This window comes from Phocoena sinus, chromosome 3 (genome assembly GCF_008692025.1).
Source record: "Phocoena sinus isolate mPhoSin1 chromosome 3, mPhoSin1.pri, whole genome shotgun sequence".
NCBI classification, from domain to species: Eukaryota; Metazoa; Chordata; class Mammalia; order Artiodactyla; family Phocoenidae; genus Phocoena; species Phocoena sinus.
The window spans coordinates 58,703,003-58,724,182 of record NC_045765.1 but is presented as its reverse complement, the minus strand read 5'-3'; the positions used below and the strand labels follow the sequence as shown (position 1 = coordinate 58,724,182).

The 21,180-nt window shown below is 40.4% G+C and overlaps 1 protein-coding gene across 6 annotated transcripts in view; it reads left to right on the top strand.

Annotated features, from left to right (window-relative positions):
- Positions 1 to 3,100: 3,100 nt before the first annotated feature.
- The window catches only part of SMAD5 (SMAD family member 5), a 51,932-nt gene continuing 33,852 nt past the window's right edge, over positions 3,101 to 21,180 (top strand). For 3 of the 6 annotated variants that reach the window (XR_004349241.1, XR_004349240.1, XR_004349242.1), the window contains exon 1: positions 3,117 to 3,240. The gene's annotated coding sequence lies outside the window, so the exon portion shown is untranslated. Of the gene's footprint in view, positions 3,241 to 4,044; positions 4,202 to 20,010; positions 20,184 to 21,180 lie in introns of those variants that run through there. The other 3 variants (XM_032627191.1, XM_032627192.1, XM_032627193.1) reach the window with 3 other exon arrangements.

The window sequence follows — 21,180 nt, the reverse complement described above, 5'->3', positions numbered from 1 at the left end:
GATGTCCACTTGCCACGACTGTGTGAGGAAGTGAGAGGTTTCTTAGGTGGCTACCAGGACGCTTTATGGATCTCTGTGATGTCATTCACTGATACTTCCACACTGGGTGACCCCTCTGAACATCACCACGTTCTTCCACTTCTACTGGGTGTGCACTGGTCATTTAGGGAGAATCTTCTGAGCTATAGCAAAGGGTCTAATTGAGATCTATATTAAATATATGGAAACCAAACCCAATTCGCCTCAATTACCCTACATTTAAAAATAAAAGTTTAAAAATATGGAAAGACTGAGTTAATTATTCCAGTTCTTCTTTTTCCATATATACTCCCACATTTCCTGAAAATTATCTCCATATTGGATCTGCAAAATTCAGGGTGGGAGTAGGTCATTGACCAAACATTTAGGCTGGTTCTTTACATCAAATGAATAAATAACACAGTTACTGGAAAAATTCAAAGAAAGGGCTCATTTTCTCCCTAAACATCAACTGAACTAGAGGGAAACTGTTTCGGGCTTAAATCAGGGTTTGTGAACCTCAGCACGATTGATATTCTGGGCTGGATAATTCTTGGTAGAAGGAGGCTGTCCTGTGTATCGTAGAATGTTTAGCAGCATCCCTGGCCTCTACCCAGTAGATGTCACTAGCACCACCCTCCTAGATGTGACAACCAAGATTGTTTTCAAATATTGTCATATGTTCCCTGGGGGGCCACAGTCACCCCTGCTTGAGAAGCATTGGCCTAAATTATCCAGAATTAGGTTTCTCTGTAAGTAATATAAAATTGAGTACTGAAGCTGCTTCTGTTTGATCTTTCTGATCAGGTGAATGCTAAACTGAAAAAGCAGATTGTCTATTTTGATGCCGCACTAACTATATGTATCTGTTCAGGTCATCCTGTTCTGCATTTGCTTTTAGATCCCATTTGATTGCCCAAAACAGGGACTTCCTTACTCCCTTCCTATGGCTCTGACAGGCCTGTTCATTTGCTGTTTGATAATCTTTTTCACTATACAGATCTTTAATGAGCTGTCTGATTTTTTTATGCCCTCTGAGGTCTGGGTAATGTCTCAGTCCTTTGGAAGGAGTTTGCCTTCCTGTCTTCTATGTTATCATCTGTTCCGATTTAAGACGTAAGCTGAGCCTACACAGCAACTTGGAGAAGTTGGTGTCTCTGGTTGATTTGATCAGTATTTGGACACATAGTTCAGGAAGCAAAACTGTTGGCTTTGAGATCAACATGTGATTGTCAGAAGGAAGCCCGTAATCACAAAATGTTCTCTCCATATGTAGGTGCAGTGACTGCAAGACAGCAAACAGTTTGTTTTGGGAAGGATTTTACTGGCTGTTTGAAGGCAGGAGTGGCTGAAACATACAAAATATTTAAACCAAATTTTTATGTCTTATAATGTTCAACAAAGCTCTCTGCAAACATCAGTTCTGGGAAAAAAATTTAAAAAGGCATCCTCCAAGGCAGGGTTATGGGCACTTTTGGGAGTTGTAAAGCCATGCAGGCTCCAGAAATATGTGCTTTCCAAGGGCTGGAAACTTCTGAATTAACAACAAGTAATCAGTGAGTGTGACAAAGAGTTAAAGTACACAGACTTTACTTTCACAAAGTTTATGATGTAGTAAAGAGTTTTAAGACGTAGACCTGAGATTGCAAACTGATGGCCAGCAGGCTAAATTGGGACCATGGATTTGTTTTACTTGGCTTGTACAGGGTTGGCCTCTTGAATGTCTAAGAAAGAAAAAAGAGTGAAAGAAGTTGCTAAACTGAGATTTTTGTATTAAAATCTGGATTTCCAGCTGTTTTTGAAAAATCAGAAGATCTGCCAACACTGGGTCCTTATTCCCACATTTCCCCATGGTGACATTTGGCTGGAGTGAAATAGCAGGTGCCCTCTCTAGTTCCCCACCCTGGCGCACTACATTCCCTCACCAGGCCTCTGTCCCTATCTGAGATGACTACCCTTAATGCAGAGACTTGGACAACATTCACCACGCCTCTTCACTGTGGAAACAAACTGCTAAAGCCTGGAGCAAAATAGCAGATTCCCATTTGTTTCAGGAGAGATGACCCTGGCTCAGGCCACCAGAGGCAGTGAGCAGCGGTCAGATTTGGGATATATTTTGAACATGGCATTGGTAAGATTTCGTGATAGTTTGGTTTAGGGAATGAGAGAGAGGATTTGAAAATGACTCCAATTTTGATTTTTATTTAGATTAATTTATTTCAAAAGCAAACCTACAGTGGAATATTGGAAAACCAGGATTGAACTTTTAAAATGAAAACAAAATTATTTAAAAGTTTTTCTTCACTAGTACTCTCCGAATTGGGTGCCCTAGATGGTACTATTACCCTTTTCTGGGAAATGCTGACACTTTGGGGAATTGGGGAAGGGGAGAGCATTGAGAAGAGCCCCAGTAACTACAAAAAGAGAATTCGGCTCTTGCCCCCAGAGACGGAGTAGAGGGACATCAGTCTATGGATGGCCTCTGTGCACCTCAGTGTCCCCACCTGTCCAGGACGGTGTATCTTGAACTACTGGGGTGTCAGTACGTGGGCAGGCCTACTTCAGGGAGCTACAAGGTCTGGCACTGCAAGAGCTGTGGGGATTGGTAGAGGCTCCAAGATTTCCACGTGGGAGGGGGCTTAGGGCATCCAGTAAGAAGCTGCAAGATGTTCAGAAGCTTGTTTTGTAGCTACTTTTTCACAAAAAGAGGACTCTCTTCTCTCAGATTTATATTACAAATCATTAAGAGTAGCAAAGTTGTATCCGAAGATGTTTTTATTTACACTTTATACGTGACTGGGAAAATCTCCAACTGTCCGTGTCGAGGACAATTATTTTATAATGTGGGTTGATTTGGTTAGTGGAGACTACTAGTGGCTATCAGGACGGTGGGAACTAGCCGACTGCCATTTCTGGGGCTGGCCATGGACGAGAGAAGCCTCCGGCAGATCGGAAGCCAGAGTTTGCGGGCACCGAGCCAAGCGCGGTGGCTTCCTTCAGCCGCTGTAGCTAGGAGGCCCTTCCCTCGGTGGGTCCCACAGCGGTCACTCGGCGGCTTGCGCGCATGCGCCGACCCCGCGGCGTCCTCCCCGGCTCCTTCCCTCCTTCATCCGGGTCCTGGGCGAGCGGGCGCCGTGCGCGTGTCCCGCGGCCGAGCTGCTAATAAAGTTGCGCTGTGGGGAAGCGCAGCTACGGCGCCGGGAGAGCGCGCGTCGCCGGCCCGTGAGTGAACGTGGGGTCCCGGGAGGGGCGGGCGAGGGGGACCGGGGTTGCAGGCTCTACCCGGACGCGGCTCTGCCCTAGCGGCCGGACTCGGGCCGAGGCGGGGGCGTGCGGCCGCGGGCGGAGCGGAAACCACCCGCCTGAGGGGCGGGAGGTAGGCCGAGTCCCGGCCTGCCGGGGTCCAGGCGGGCGGCGGTGGTGCGGCCCGTCTGGCTGCGGAGGCCTCGCCTGCCCCGGGGCGTCCCCGGACTGTGGCGGGAGGCGTTCAGGACGCCCTCGCGGGGATCCCCGGCCCCTCTTCTGTCCGGAGGAGCGGTTTGTTCTCCCTCATCCAAGCGCCACCCTCAGTACACACCCCTGGTAGAATTGCCGAGCTCGGCGGAGCAGCCTGGTCGGCTACATTGCAAAGCCGTCCAGTGGCTTGATGAATCCGTGCCGCCGTCGCTTTGTGTTTCAAAGATAAGGATCTACGCTTATCGGTGGAAATTACACTCTGGGCAGTTGTGACCTGCTGCTGCGCTCAGCTGGTAGTTAGACCCGGTTTCTGCCACTTGCCATGCCAGTTTTCATTATTGCAAAGATTTCTTCTACTTTATGTAAACTTTAGCTGCAAGGAAAACGACTAGCGAGGTCTGTTTGCCTTCACCATATTCACCCCCTACCGGGGTCCTTCACTTCAGTGTCTGTACTCATATTCCGGTCTGTCCCCCTCCCCCTCCGTCTTTCCTGCCTTCCCCTTTCAGCTGCTGTTATTACGTGGAGTTTGGAGCCTAAGCTTTGAAAACTCCCATGTGGCGCCTGTCTTAAGTCGGAGCATGCTCAGTAGCCAAAACAGATTTTGGTTGCAAAAAGAACTGGGGCGAGGATAGTCGGTTATTTGGACGTTTGCCCGCTTCCTAACAAAATGTTCCAATTCTGGTTTGGATGGCATTGGAGAGTGGAGCTGTAGGCCAGCCTAGAGGTGAGGAATGCCTGAACACCCTGGGCCAGATCTCTATCTTGATGGTAGAGACATTGTTTCCTGACCAGCTGGAGGTTTAGAGAGCGACTGGGGGGCCGGGGGAAGCATTCCTGGCTGCCTGTGAGTTTATATGGGTGTGGCACTCACTGTATCTTGTTTACCTTATCTTTCTGTGGAAAAAGTTTTGAAGTCTGGTTGGGTTTGTCACATCATGCCTGTTGCCTAGCACCACCAAAGGTGTTCTTATCTAACAACGAAGACTGGATAGGTGGAAGGTTGTGGTTTGGCCTCACAGAAGTTGAGAGGAAGGGGTGCTTGAGTTGCTGTTTTTTTAATTCTTATTTATTTTTGTTGTTGTTGATTCGGCAGGTGAGTTGTTATAAATTCTTTTTTAAATTATGTTTTTAAACGGCAGTAGTTAAAGTTCCTTAAATTAGAGTACCTGAATTGCCCAGAATGAATTAGTTTTTAACTTTAATTTGAAAGCTGAAAGGTTGAAAACCTTAATCCCAATAGATTAGTAACTTTCCAAGCAGTTTAAAGTTGCTGCTAGATGCCAGTTTTGTGGGGAAGACAGTACCTAGTAGACATGATGTGAACATTTATTGATCTGAATGTTTTTATGCAATTGGTGTGTTCCAGATTCAGTAAATAGGAATTATTTATAGCTCTGAACAAATTATTTTATATTCTTCCTTTTACCGCTACTTTGGTAACTTTTTTCCTCTAAGATGAATCAGAGGTTACAAGAATATGAAACAGTTCTTAAGAAACAAGTTAACAAAGTGTAACCTTCGTAAAGGTTGTATTTATTATGTTTAGATTTTTAAAATTTAACCTTTGCGTAATTGTCTCTATAGCATCCTCCGTTCTTCCCTCTCTACCTTGCTGCTCCCTTAGTCAGTGTGCCTTTCCTTTTCACATAGCTGCTGTTATCGCATACACTTTACCCCTTTATTTTTGTTAATAAAATCGATTTGTCATTTATGCTTCCATTCCTTTCCGATCACAGCTGAAATAGGCAATAAAAGTTTGATGAACCTTCCCAACTAACTTTCCTCTTAGATTTTTAAATGCATCCATATGATATGGTCTGGTTAAAAGAAGAGAACAGTGAACGGGAAGAGAAAAGAATAAAATATTTTTGTAGGTTCTGTGCAGATTTGATGGAATTATCTACTTGTCTGGTTCACTGCGATAGGCGCCACAAAAATGGGTATATTGATGTGTGTTGCATTTCTTTCCCCTCTGGCAAAGTCAGTTATTAATTTCAGAGGGAGACAGTGGCAGAATGTTGTTACTAATGAGGTTTGAATCAGATTGACTGGTTATGTAACATGTTGCTGGGAGTATTATTAAAAGTTGCCTTCTGTAGCAAGGTAGAGGCAAGTAAATTCTGCTTACCCTCTTCACTGGGTTTTAATTCTTGGCTGAACCTGAAGGCACATTAGACTATAACCATAATTATACCTGGGCAGCCTGTCTGTTTCCTGTTTTCATCATGAACCCAAACATTATGATTTGCAGTGATGATCTTTTTTGTCCCTTGCATTAAGCAGAGGCAGTACGTTTTTGCCTGCTTCTGAAAACAGATTTGTAACTTGGTCAAATCAAAGATACTGGCGTCTTAGTGTTTTGAATACTAGGCAGTAAAATATCAAAGTTTTAAATTTCTTTGTAACTTGAAATACTATCTTAAAAAATCTGTTTCACACATATTAATTGTAAATTTTAATGTTACCAGTAGTTTGTAGAGTCTTTGAGTAAGAAAGCCCTTTTTGTTTATGACTTACCAGTGTTTATTATTAACCAGATGTATATGTTGATTCAGGCAGTGAGCCATGCATTTGGGTGAATTTCATAGCTGACTTGAGTATTCTTCAGAATATAGCTGCCTTTATTCCCCTGGTTTATCAGTCTTCCCTGTTCGCTTTACTTCTAGAGGGTCTATGTTCCTTGTCTCTTCTTTTTTTGTGCTCCATACTAAGCACAAAAAAGAGACTGAAATAGTTTCTTTACTTCAAATGTTACAGGTGCTGTATACCCTATGGGTTTGCCAGTGTATTGATAAGGTCAAAGACATTGGAGAAGATTTCCTTTTGTTAGAGACTGTTATAAAAGGAAATCTTATAAACAGCCTGGGGGATGATTCTTATTTCTACCGGTCTGGATATTTTGGGGAAAAGAATATCTGGGAGGATAGGACCCAAGAAGACTGTACAGAGATAGTACGCATTCTCCACCAAAGATGATGATGAATGACCTCACAAAGTCTCTCCATGTTTTTTTACACCTTGTTTTTCTACTTCCAAAGTTAATAGAATAAAAGTGATTGAAATTCTTAGTGCTGGATTATCCAGTTCATTGCCATTACCTAGACCTTTGAATCTGAGAGGTGCATTTACTACTTGGAAGGTTAAGATATAAAATTCTCTTTGAAGAATTGTTAAAAACTAGATTGTTGTTAGGACCAGCTCGTTTTTCAGTCTCATATTCTAACAGCTTTTGTTGTTTCACAACTTTGAAAAGATGGCATAATTACAGAGTTACTAGGTTTTTCATAAATAATCAGCTAGTTCTAGGCTCTGTAGTTTTGATACTTTTTTGCCTTGGGCACCTAGGTGGGAGATTTTTGTTCCTTTTCTAGTAGAGAGGTGGTTTTAGTGACTTTTCTTATTGTATCCCTAACTTGGTTATGATAGTATTTTAGAAGAAGGAATTCTTTATTAGATGGTTCTGTGTGTGCAATACTATAATTGTAATTCACTATTGGAAGATGGTTGTTAAAGTACATATTGTAAATAGGGTTTGCTCTTGAATTCTTTGGTACACCAGTCTCTGCTTATTTTATATATATATATATGTATATATATTCATATGTGTATATATATATATATACATATATATATATACATATATATACATATATATATATACATATATATATATGTATATATAAAATTTACAGACTGGTATACTTTGGAAATTTGAAAATGGCCTTATCTGTTGTGAGATTTAACTGGATTTTTCTTTTTGGTTTCCGTTTATGTTGTTTTGTTATTACTGAAAATAATAGTAAGAAAAAAACTAGTGTCACCTCCCCACCTTTCTTTGAGCGTAGCAGCTGGAGTCCTGTGAACAGTCTTACACTTTTCAAATTTAACTGTGATCTCAGAATATGGCTGGTACTTTCAAGGCAAGTTTTGTTCTGTTCACTTCTGTTTTCATGATGTGTTAGGATTTGCCTAGCATCCTATCTGGTAGGCTGTATAACTTGAGATCTAGTTATTCTGGTTTGTGTATTTCCAGGAAAAGTGGGGTGCTGCAGAACTTTTTCAAAGCTAGTCTTCTGTTTTCTTTCCCCTTCCTCACATCATTCTGCCCACTTAGGTGAGTAGGTGACTTGACCTCTGGGGTACACATGAGGTATCTGGAAAACATCTTCATGAAGCATTGGAATATATGTTATGTACACAAGTTAGCACTTTGTACTCCAGAGACACATTTTATAAAGTAATGATTTGGTATCTGCCCTTGATGATTTTATAATTTAAAGGAAAGCACTATAAAGATTGACCAGCTCTGTGTCTATTCCTGTGCCTACAAGCCTCTACAGGTATACTCAGACACATCTGGCAGCAGTGTCAGAAATCTTGCAGGCTCTGGCGGTGAGTGATACATCTAGCTCAGGCTCTGCTTAATTAGAGGACTTAGAGGAGCAGGCGAGGTTTAAAGAGTGATTAAAAACTGGGAAACAAAAGTCTGGATGTAGGAGATTAAAAAGTAGAGACTTGTGTAGTCACAGAGAGAGACTAGGCGAGAGTATAATGGTGTGAGAAGTGTCAGGGATCATGAGTTCAGCTCCTGAATGGCTTTGAAATCCACTGTGAGAACTTTGGATGTCTTTGGAAATCGGGAGCCACAATTGGGAAAAGTGGTGATTTAAGTGTTTCTCTAGGAAAATGATTTTGATTTTACGATTGTGATTGTATTTCCTCCTCTTTTGTAGATGTTCCAATAAAGAATAGGATTTCTGAATCTAGGAGAGTTTTGGAGCCAACGTGCTCTTGGTTTCTTTCTGTTACTTGAGTGTAGTCATGGATGTGGCTTACGTGCTTTATAATAATTGTATACCTAGATCTAGGATTGGTTTGACAGTGGTGGTGGGGTGTCTACTTTTGCTGATACTTGGTGACTAAGGATGTTAGAACCACAGGGGTAAGACATTTTTAAAGCTTTACCCCTGCCAACCACAAAATGTTATCTTTGAATGTATATAGGCAAGTGACTTTCTCCCATTGCAGATGGTCCTAAGGGCCTTGGCTCTCAAACCTACTGCAGAACCTGGGACGCTTGTTAAAAATATGGGAGGTTGGGCTTCCCTGGTGGCGCACTGGTTGAGAGTCAGCCTGCCGATGCAGGGGACACGGGTTCGTGCCCTGGTCTGGGAAGATCCCACATGCCGTGGAGCGGCTGGGCCCGTGAGCCATGGCCGCTGAGCCTGCGCGTCCGGAGCCTGTGCTCCGCAACGGGAGAGGCCACAGCAGTGAGAGGCCTGTGTACAGCAAAAAAAAAAAAAAAATATGGGAGGTAGGGCCCTACTCTCAAACCTAATGAATCTGAATTCTGTGGAATGGTTATGAGGAATTTGCTTCTTTAAAGCCCCCACCTGTAATTCTTCTGTGTAGGTTTGCCTGAGACGATGGTGGCTTGTGACCCATATGCACATTTATTTGCATGGGTTGATGTGCTCAGGAGATTGCCTTTTGGCTAACAGTGTTGGGTGAAATTTTTGGATTGGTTTGCTTGCCTTTTATTTTGGATTGAAACAATTAGAGAGATGTCAGAGCAGAAAGTGAAGGAGCTGTTTCTATGAATTTACCACTGAAGTCTGGGCATGAGCAGTGTGTGTCTATGTGTCTGTCTGTCTGTTTGGGGGAGACTGTTGAGGGAAGTTTGTGTGTGTGTTTATGGCAGGTCGGAGGTTCTACTCAGGTAGTTTGAAGTAAGAACAAGACTTTTGGTTTTTTGACTTTAATAAAAATTCATTTGAATGGAAGCCTGGTAAAGTTTAACAACATTTTATTCATACACTTAATGTATGTAAAATGTAACTCCAGATCATCCTTTAGCTTCCCTATCAGCCTTTCCCAAACCATTTGATGACAAATCCTACTCTTTGGGTAGCTCAGGCTGACGCCTTGTAATCATTATTGACTCCTCCGTTCTCACATTCCCCGTTCTCTTCCATCAGGAAACCTTTTGTCTCCCAAAACATGTGAAATTGTCCATTTCTTACCACCCCACTGCTGTCCCCCTGTTCTGAGCCATGATCATCTCTTACCTAAATTGCTTCAACTCTGAACTGATCTCCCCACTCTTTACCCCTGCTGCCCACCCCGCCCCCATTATTCTTAACATGTGGACCAGAGTGATTCTTTAAAATAATAAAAGTCTGAAAATGTCATGTCTTCACTCAGAGTTCTCAAATGGGTCCACATTTCACTTACCATAAAAGCCAAAGCTCTTATCATATCCAGCATGGCTCTCTTACCTATTTGATCCCATTCCTTGTTTTCCCCTTCTTGTTTACTTATTCTCAGGCTTCATGGTCTTGCAGTTAACTTGAGTGTGCCAGGCATGCTCCCTCCTTGGGATTTTCACATTGCCTGTTGCCTTTGCCTGTACTAGTTTTCCCCTAGATATCTGCCTGGCTTACTCTTATTTCCTTAAAGTATTGACTCAGCTGGTACCTTCTCAGAGAGGCTCAGCCCAGCCACCTTAAAATTACACCTCCCCCACAGTGCTGCCCATCCACCTTCCTCTGCTTTATTTTTCTCCATACCATTTTTCACCTAACAAACTATACTGTATCACTTATTTATTGTCTTTTGTCTGTCTCCCTCCACTGGAATGTAAGCTACATGAGGACAAGGATTTTGGCTCCCTTTATTCACTTGTATATTCCCAGCTCCTAGAATTCTACTTCAATAAATAGACTTTTGAATGAATAACTTGAATCAATTTAACAAGTTCTCTGAATATGCTTAGTACTGTTTTTTAAAAATTACATTCTAGTGGGAGAGACAAAAATCAAGTAAACCAACGAATAATTACAAATTGGTAGTACAGTGAAGGAAATGAATATAGTATTGGATTAGAGATTAGGGAAAACTTACTTTATATAGCGTTAGATGATCAGGGAAGGTCTCTGGGATGATAGCTAAAGCTGAAGCCTCAGTGATGAGAGAGCTAGAAATTAGTGGTTGGAGCTTGAGGAAAGTGGTCCAGGCAGAGAATGGCATTTGTAAAATCTGTGAGGAATCTGTATGGTACAAATGCCATACAGATTCCAGTACAGGAAGATAAATGCTTTTGAAAAATGAATTCTTACTATTATTTATTGGAAGCAGAAAGTATTTGCCCCTAGTTTTTGATTGACTCTTAAATTTCAGCCTCCAAATTTAGTTCATGTTTATTTTAAGATGTACAGAATTGCATGAAGCAGAAAGTAAAAAGTACCCTGAACCCCACCCTACCCCCATGGCTAATATCTTTTCAAATGCTTTGTATTCACATTCTCTTTCATTCATTAGACAAATATTTATTGAGCATATGTATCACTAGGCTTACAGTGATGAGTGAAACAGATATGGCTCTTCTCATTTACATTCTTGCCAGGTTGTACAGGTAAATGTAAAAACATAGATATGTTAAGTGCTACGAAATAGAGGTATGTGAAGGAGTAAGTGTGTATAATAGGGGAATTTCACCTAGGCAAGGTAGTCTGGGAAGGCTTCCCTGAAGAAGGGATGCTTGAGCTGAAATAGAAGTAAAGTATGTGTGTGTGTGTGTGTGTGTGTGTGTGTGTGTGTGTGAGTGTGTGTATGTTTTGTAATGTGAAAGATTCTTTTGTAATGAATGATATCTCTTAATTTTATAAGATTTTCATTTATGGTTGAGATGCCACTCTTTTTCTTTGGATTTCCAAGGTACTGCTCTGTATTGTTATTGTCCAGTTGATAGCTGCAGTTTTTCAGAAGAATTTCAGGGAACCTAATACACACAGGGATTTCTGAAGCTCATAATTAAATCCCAGTTTTCTTTCTAGCTGTCTGTAATTAAATCCCAGTTTTCTTTCTAGCTGTCTGAAATGACAAAACCCATTAGTGAAAGAGTCATCTAGTTAGGTCTTCGTAAACCAGAGGTGAACTATAAAAAGCCAAGGTAGGGCTTCCCTGGTGGCGCAGTGGTTGAGAGTCCACCTGCCGATGCAGGGGACGCGGGTTCGTGCCCCGGTCCGGGAAGATCCCACGTGCCGCGGAGCGGCTGGGCCCGTGAGCCATGGCCACTGAGCCTGCGCGTCGGCAGCCCGTGCTCCGCAACGGGAGAGGCCACAACAGTGATAGGCCCGCGTGCCGCAAAAAAAAAAAAAAGCCAAGGTAATAGCAGATAATGTGTTCACAGTTTTCTTAAGTCCCTCCAAGTTCTGATGTACGAAGTAGCACACATTCCTATCTACTCAGTTACTGGCCTTCTGTGCTTGCTGTATATATTTTTTACTCTGTTTTAATACCCCATCTCTGTTGAGTATCGTATGGAAATCTATAGTAAAACTAAGTGATGTGCTAAACAGCATATGAAGCTCTTCATAACGTCTTCTCTTTTTCCCATTATTCTTTATGATCATTGAGATTACAGATAGTATCTTTTAAGCCTCAGTTCCTAGCACAGAGTATTCCTGGCTTACTAGGCACCCAATAAATTTGAATAAATCAAATTCAACTCTTCTCTTTGTATCATCCTCCAAATTTTTATATTCATTCCTCCTGTCTTGAGCTTTAAGTGTCACATCTGCTTGGACTTGGATCAGTACTTGCTTCCTTGTACCCCTCCACCATCACCTTTTTGCTTCATCTTGGCCATAACTAGAATTCCCCTTTTTGGGTGAGCGGTGTCTAATTCTTTCAGCTTTTAAACCTTTACTTGCTTTTTTTTTTTGGCTGTGTATGTGGTCTTAGTTCCCCGACCAGGGATCGAATCCGCACCCCCTACATTGGAAGCGCAGAGTCTTACTGCTGGACTGCCAGGAAAGTCCTCAACCTTTATCTTTCTTGACTGCCCCATTTCTCTTCTTGGTGGTCAGCAAGTCCTATGGATTGTTTATCTGTAATGTCCCTCATAACTCTTCCTTTTCTGTCTCTACTACCGTTACTACCTGGTCTGTGTACCACCACCCTGGTGCGACTTCCTCTCATAGTTGGATTACATGTTTTCCATTTACCCTCTCTGCCCCTTTTGGTTAAGTCTTTTCTTGGCTATGTGCTATTGCCATTTTTGTCTTCTCAAAATGGCTCTTTGAATATGTCTTTCTGCTTAGATAGAACTCTGTACTGCATATAGGATTACTTCTAGCAGCCTGACTCCTTTGCCTTATATTGTCTTTCTTTGTTTGGCTCTCATTCTGTGGTAGTATCTTTCCCTTTAGCTTCACGATCTAGCTGATTGTCTCCTCCTAGTCTTTCTTGCCTCATTTGGCTTAATGATACTTGGTTTTCCTTATTCTTTTCCTTTATTACCAACTGGATCATGAATTACAGATTGTCATATTCCTTTTTGGATCTTGTGATAGTCATTCCTAAAATCTGTGCTAATATCATGAGCAATTATCCACACCTAATCATTAAGGCTTTTTTTTTTTTTTTTTTTTTTGGGATACGCGGGCCTCTCACTGTTGTGGCCTCTCCCGTTGTGGAGCACAGGCTCCGGACGTGCAGGCTCAGCGGCCATGGCTCACGGGCCCAGCCGCTCCACGGCATGTGGGATCCTCCCGGACCGGGGCACGAACCCGCGTCCCCTGCATCGGCAGGCTGACTCTCAACCACTGCGCCACTAGGGAAGCACATTAAGGCTTTTATTCACTTAAGTGCTATGTGTGTGTGTGTGTGTGTGTGTGTGTGTGTGTGTGTGTGTGTGTGTGTGTTTGGGTGGGGGGAACAGGGAGCCTGTCAGAGCTAGGTTATTGTACGTTTGCTGAGCCCTCCCCTTTTTGTTGTCACCAGCCATTTGAAGCACAGTTAATTCCTTCTTAAGCAGTCGTATTCATAAGTGTGTAATCTTTTCACCTTTTCCTCCCGTTTTCCAGTTATATTGGCATAATTCCTCTTCCTTTCTGTTTTTATGGTTCCCCTAAATAGGTAGAAGTTTGAAAATGTTTGATAACTAGATATCATTATATTCACTTAAACTGCAATACTGATGAGAATTGACTTACTTTACACAGATTATCCTGTGTATTTCCTAATGGGATATTAGATTTTGGGGGAGTCTCTGGGTTTTAAGCTAGAAATAGAAATTCTCTGAAAGATATCTTGGGCATTGTTCAGTTTAGTTTGTGAGATTTGTTTGTTTGTTTTATTGACTTCTTTGTTAGCCTCCTGTGCATTGTTTTAAGAAGACTTGGCTTTTAAGAAGGCTCAGTTAATATTTAGCATTCAAAAAGGTTGGGTTAGTATGACTCCAGAAGAGCAAAAAGAAAACAGAATTTGTCTCTGTGCCCAATTATGCTATTGAAATATGGCTTTAACATTTATAAATAATAACTATTTTGAAAGAGCTTCTCGTGGAGGTTTATTGCAAAAGAAAATAATTCCATGATTTAAGTTCCTTGAAGCCTACTGATATTTTGGTTTTTGTAGGAACGAAATAAGTCACCTTTAAAGAGTAATAACAAATATTTTACTCCCAATGGTGTACTTTAGGAAAGCTTCAATGTATTAGGTGGCCCAGGATGAGGATGACAGAGGCACAAATAGAATTTGCTCAGAAGCCAGGTTTTCATGTAGGGTATTGTCTTACATATCTGGGCTGTTAAATGCATCTTCTCTTCTACTTAGAAGAAAACTCGGAGGTAAGCAAGCCCTGGAGCACTTGAAAGTACCAGAGGTACAAAATACGTACTCTGTGCTAAGTAGGTCCTTTTGGAGTTAGAAGAAAAGTTCATTTTCCTTAGGTAGTTTATACATCATTAGGTAGTAGCCAAGCTTCTCCAAAATCAGCACTCAGGAATGTGGGAGAAGCGGTGAGGAATGGAGAAAGGGGAGGCAAGAAAGGAGAATGAGAACAAGAAAGAAGGGAGAGCAGTAGTATAGTGGGAAGTGATGGGGAACGTCAGAAAAGACTTTGGGACAGGAGGAAAGAAAAAGCTGCCTTACTTCTTCTAGATATGCATTTTTCCCACCTCATAATATCTCTGAAATTGGTATGTGTCTTAGAGCCGATGGCATCTGAATATTGGTTTCGGCTAGGTGGCAGTTTTGATGTTGTCATTGCACGTGCATGATGTCTGCCTTTGCTGTTTGCATTGCTGTCATTTCTTTCATTTACACCTTCTGGGAAGATCAAGGAAGCAGCAGTATCAAAACTTGCAGGATGGGTGTCAGTGGCTTGAACAACAATCCTGGAGAAATATTGGAACACTCTTCAGACCTACAGTCTTGATGGCAGAAGGATGATATTATGAAGAAAAAAATCTAAGCGATGAGAAAGCATGGTGTGATAGTTTAATTTGCAGCCTTTTCTTCCTTCAAGGTTCATAAAATAATGGAACCTCTTAAGTAGATGGCTTTGTATATTTGATGAAATAAAGTAGCCCAGGGCTTCCCTGGTGGCGCAGTGGTTGAGAGTCCGCCTGCCGATGCAGGGGACGCGGGTTCGTGCCCCGGTCTGGGAAGATCCTGCATGCCGCGGAGCGGCTGGGCCCGTGAGCCATGGCCGCTGAGCCTGCGCGTCCGGAGCCTGTGCTCCGCAACGGGAGAGGCCACAACAGTGAGAGGCCCGCGTACCGAAAAAGAAAAAAAAAAAAGTAGCCCAGCTGTGTATTTAAAATCCTGAGCCTGATGTCAAAAAATTTCATGATTATTGCAATAATAATGACTGCAGTTTCCCTTTGCTCAGTATGTACTATGCCAGGCATTAAGTGTGTATCTCATTTAATTCTCAGAACTGATACTCATTATACAAAATAGGAAAAATGGATATTTAGGTGTGTTAGATTCAGAATTTGAACGCTAGTTCATTAGACTTCAAATCTGGTGTTTCTGTGTGTTACAATACGTATATTAATATCCCTGTGTAGATTAGCCTTATTGTATGTATCTAGTCAGTTTTCTTGTTCTACCACCTATGTTCCAGCAAACTGAACTGTAGTTTTTCCCCATCCTGGTAGATAAAAACTCTGATTTTATGTCTTTATCAGAATAGCATTTATGCCTAAGATACAGCTACTTCATGCTTTTTGTCTCCCTCCACTCCCTTCCCCCAAGGGCCATGCTCTGAATTTCTTTTAGCATCCTGTACACCCTAGGAGATCTGCCATTCTCCATGGTGTATTGCAGATAGGAATGGGCACATCTCAGTTGATTATTAATTTGTAATTCTTACAGTTAAGGTCTGGACCTGATTTATCTTTTAACACTTTAGCATCTAGTTTAGTGGCTTGCCCTTTTTAGGTACACTCAGTAAGTGTGTGTTGTATAAATAAGAGTATAAGTCTGCTCTTGAGTTTAGCATGGGTGGTATATACTTGTGCCTCAGTAGACCCTGAAAGCATTGTAGAAAGGGAGTACAGAGGGCCAAATTTAACTACCCAGCAATCTGTAACCTCTAAAGGCTGAAGTTAGTGAATATAGCCTTTTTGGACTTTTCTCTATTACTGGCATAGAGATAATATAGAAGAGTATTGTTGTTGGTTGTGAACACAATCAGCTGTTTGAATTGAGGATGGGTGTTCTCAGTGTTTCTAAATTCATTTTATTTAGTGAAAGGCAAAGGGGGTGCGAAAAATTGAACCAACTTTTCAATAAGAGATTTGAAATTAAACCGTTTGGGTACTCGAAAACCTAATCATACTTTTATTTTCAAAGGTATTGCAAGTTCACTTGGGACTCATATTGCATGTGCTAGTATTTGCAAATCAAAAAATTATTACTCTATTTTTTGTATACGTAATGAAAAAATTCTATCGTAATGGAGGACTTTTGTGAGGGTAGTAAAATAAATCTATTGCTCTATCCCAAGCACTCTGATACTTTTATTTCAATTTGTGGACCAATATCTGATTTTAAATATATATTTTACAGAAAAGATGACAGGAGAAAATTGATCTATCACATGGGTACCATAAAACAGTTTTACCGGGACTTCCCTGGTGGCACAGTGGTTAAGAATCTGCCTGCCACTGCAGGGTACATGGGTTTGAGCCCTGGTCCGGGAAGATCCCACATGCCGCGGAGCAAGTAAGCCCGTGCGCCACAACTACTGAGCCTGCGTGCCACAACTGCTGAAGACCATGCACCTAGAGCCCCTGCTCCACAACAAGAGAAGCCACCACAGTGAGAAGCCCACGCATTGCAACAAAGAGCAGCCCCCGCTCGTCGCAACTAGAGAAAGCCCATGTGCGTCAATGAAGACTCAATGCAGCCATAAATAAATAAATAAAATTTAAAATTAAAAAAAAAAAGAAAAGCTTATGCTATATTTAGGTCTTCACGAGCCAATGATAATTGGTTCAGGAAAACACCCATTTAAAATGAAACCACTTAAAATGCAGACCAGTATTTCATACTGAATTGTGAATAAAAGGTCTGATTCGGACTTTATCTTAAAAACTTAAAATTTTGGAAAATCATTAGGTTATAATTGTAAACATGCATTAAGTTTTATAACGAACAAAGGCTGAATTGAGTATGGATAGGCTTAATTTTTCTCACAAAACAATTTAGTAGCATGATATGACATCCTTCGTGTTTGACATTTGTGGTACTAATATTAAGAGCATTTTTATTTTTGTGAAAATATTCATAAAAATATTTATGGATTTTCCCATGGACTTCTGTTAATCCATTGACAGTGAAGTTATTATTGCTTACTGATAACTATAAAAGTGGTGAATTTCCCAAACTCACTGTTCATCATAAGTGCAAACCACTGCAGGAGTACCGTCCATCTGGGTCATATTGCAATATTCCTGTGGGTCTTAGCGGCAAAGGGAACCGCACATCTGACGCTTACATTGCTTGATGGGCCATGATTAATAAAGGAGTCTCATGTTCTTTGACAGTATGCATGAAACAGCAATAGACTTATTTGTTCATAGGATAGTAAGGTAAAATTAAATCCCAGACCTTGCATCTTTTGCTCTCATTTTAATAAACTTTATGAAATGTTACAATTTTTGCAGAGTTTGCAGTTTCATTTGTGGTTTAGAAGCTGTTACAGTAAGGGAGATGCTAGTGAACAAGAACTAATTATAAGTGATCAGTACACTAGTAAATTTTTAAAAGATTTTTAAAATTGAAGTATATCTTAAAGTGCACAAATCTTATGTGTATAGCTCAGTGAACTTTTATGTATGTGTACATCTATACCACCATCACCCAGATCAAGATGTAGAAATTTTCTAGCTCCCCAGAAGGCTGTCTTGTCCCCTCTTAGTAATATTCTTGCCTCTGATGCCATAGGTTAGTTTTGCCTGTTTTTGAATGTCATGTAGTTGGAATGATAAAATGTGTAATCTTTTGTATCTGACTTCTTCAGTATATCAGTGAGATTCATGCATGTTTTACATGTGTGTGTTCTTTTTCATTGCTGTGAAGTATTTTGTTGTATGAATTTATTACTGTGATTTATCTACCCACTCTACTGTTGATGAATATTTGGGTTATTTCCAATTTGGGACTATTACAAATAAAGTTGTTATGAACATGTACTTGCCTTTGGGTTGACATAGCACTTGTTTCTGTTGGATATATACCTAGGAATGGAATTGCTGGGTCATAGGGACCTATGTTTAGCATTAGTAGATGTTGTCAAACAATTTTCCAAAGTGGTTGGGCTAGTTTATATTTTTGCTAGCAATATGTAAGAATTGTTCTGATTGTCATGAACACCTTCTCTCTCTCTCTCTTTTTTTTTTTTTTAAGTCTAGCTATTCTGGTAAATGTGTGATATCTCACTGTCTTTGTTTGTTTTTTAAATTTCTTTGATAACTAATGCTGTTGAGTCCATTTTACCATCTAATGGCAATTTTGATATTTTTTGTGAAGTGCCTGATCAGGTCTTTTACTTATTCATTAGTGAATTTTTATGATCAATTTTGCTCCCTTTTTAAACTTTAGATAACAAGTACTTGGATTACTTGCGCATACCAGTTATGCAGTTTGGAAAGTTATAAAACATTTTTTAGAAAGAATTCAATTAAACATGTTTAAAATTTTTAATCATTTCATATTTAAAGAAGTGAGTGCAAAGTTTGTCCCTTCCCCTTTCCCAGTGCTAGAAGTTCATGTGTGAATAGCATGTTTGAGTTTATAAAGCATCTATTACATGTATGTATATGTATATGTGTGTTTTCAATACTTCAGGCACACATTATTTTATTACTTCATCATTTTAATGACTTGGGAACCATCATCCCTATTTTATAGAAAAATTAATAGGCTTAGAAAGAGTGATACCTGGTCATGGTCATATACCTAGTAAAGGACAGAATCTGATCCTCTTCTGTTTTCATTACATTGATAATACTTAAAAAAATTAAAAATAGTGCATTTTTGAGTTATAAAATATTTACATGTAGAAAAGTAGAGAAAATAATATATGTGATGATTTGTCAGATTTTCTTCAAATCTAGTTTTAAAAGAAACACAGCTAAAGCTTTTCCATTTGTTCTTCCACCTTCTTTCTTCTTTCACCAGAGATAGTCAGTATTCAGTATCCTGAGGTTGGTATGTATCATTTCCATGCATACTTTTATTCTCTTTTACTATATCTGTGCATGTCCATAAAGAACTCCTTTTTTATGTTTTAAATTTTACACAGTTGCTCTTATAAAGGTATGTATGTTTTTACAAATTGCTTTTTTTCAACTCTCTACTCACTCACTTATTTAATAAATAAGCACTATTCTAGGTCCAAGGGAATATGATGATGGATAAAGAAGACAAGGCTACCTGCCTTCTAACATTTCTGTGGGGAAAGCATGTAGTTAATAAATAAAATTGATATGATATCAGATTATTATAAATGTCATGAAAGAAAATTGAGCAGGACCAGGGGATAGAGAATGATGCAGGAGTGGGATGTATGCTATTTTAGATAAAGTGGTCAGGGAAGTCCTTTTTCAGAAGGTGACTTTTGAGCAGCAGAATTAATTGAGAGAGAAAGCCATGTTAAGATCTGGGAGTGGAGAATTCCATGGGAGGGAACATCAAGTGCAAAGGCCTTGAGGTAGAAATGACTTTGGAGCATTTGAGAAATGGAAAGCCTTCAAGTGTGGTTGTGTGCAAAGTTAGCTAGGAGACTGCTAAAAATGAGTTTGGAGGAGAAGCCAGAGGCTGGATCATGTAGGTCCTATAAAGTAATGTTAAAGAATTTGGATATTGAGTGTAATGGGAAACTGCTGGATGATCTTTGAGCAGAGAGATGACGTAGTTTGATATACTCTTAAGATTACTTTTACACTAGAATTCTGTGTATTAGAAAAGAATATGGAAGCTGTTTCTATATAGGTATGGAAAGATCTTGAAGGTAACATTGTTTATACATTTTTCTGTACCTTGCTTTTTTTCTTTTCAATATACCACTATTTGTGTGAAAAAAAGGTTATGATTATTTATATATCTGTATTTGTGTAAAATTTCTCTGGAAAGACATAAAAGACAATACAAGAGGGCTTGCCTGTGAGAAGGGGACCTGAAGATGGGCAAAACATAGGAAGGGAGCTGACCACTCTGCACTTTACATAACAGGAAAATATTTTAAAATTGTTAACAGAAAGTGTGTACATCTTCAGTATTCAGCCAGCCAAATTTTCACAAAGTGATTCTCTCAAAAAATCACCCAGAGCAAGATGAACTTTACCAGGATGGCAGAAATCCTCAAGCTCCCTTTCAGTCAATACCCCCACCCTTCCCTTTAAAGGGTAACCACCATCCTGAGTTCTAGTAGCATGCATGAGTTTCACCTGTTTTTTTGTACTAGCACTCTTAACTCCATTCTGTTCTATAGTAGATAATAGATTCTCTCCTATTTTATTTATTTATTTAATTTATTTGGCTGCATCGGGTCTTAGCTGTGGCACTTGGGATATTTGTTGCGGCACGTGGGATCTTTCCCTGCGGGGCACAGGCTCTCTAGTTGTGGCACGTGGGCTCCAGAGCACGCAGGCTCAGTAGTTGTGGCTCACGGGCTCTAGAGCGTGTGGGCTTAGTTGCCCCGCAGCATGTGGGATCTTAGTTCCCTGACCAGGGATCGAACCCGCGTCTCCTGCATTGGAAGGCGGATTCTTAACCCCTAGACCACCAGGGAAGTCCTTCTACTATTTTTATCTTAGCATTATGACTTTGTTAAAAGGTTAAAAAAATACAGAAGCATATAGAACAAATCATGCAGGACCCCTTTCTATTTTGCTTGTCTTCCATTCCATGCCTCTCCCCAGAGGTAACTGCAATGAATAATTTAGTATGTAGCCTTTTAGTCCTTGTTTTGGGTTTATATACACAAATAACTTTCCCCTTTTTTCTTGTTAGTACATAATATGGTTAGTATTTAATAGTAATAGTGATACTAGATTAGTAGTTAACATTTATTAAGCACTTTCTGGTGGTTAACTACTAATCTAGTATCTGGTCTTCAAGCTCCTCTGCTTTTGTCTCTCCGTTCTTCAACATATCATTGCTCATACATGCTCTCTCTCATACACATGCACTACTCTGTTTCGCTTCTGTTATATTCTAGTATTACAGAATAAGATCTCAGTCAGCCAGGCCTATCTGCTCTCTATCCTAGGAAATGCTCTCTTCATATCTGCCTATGGATTTTTTGGCTTGTGCCCCTTTTCCTTTGAAATTTTCCTTCTCATCTCAGACAACCAAATCATGCCTTTACTTTCGGACCCAGATGGCTTATCCTATATCCTT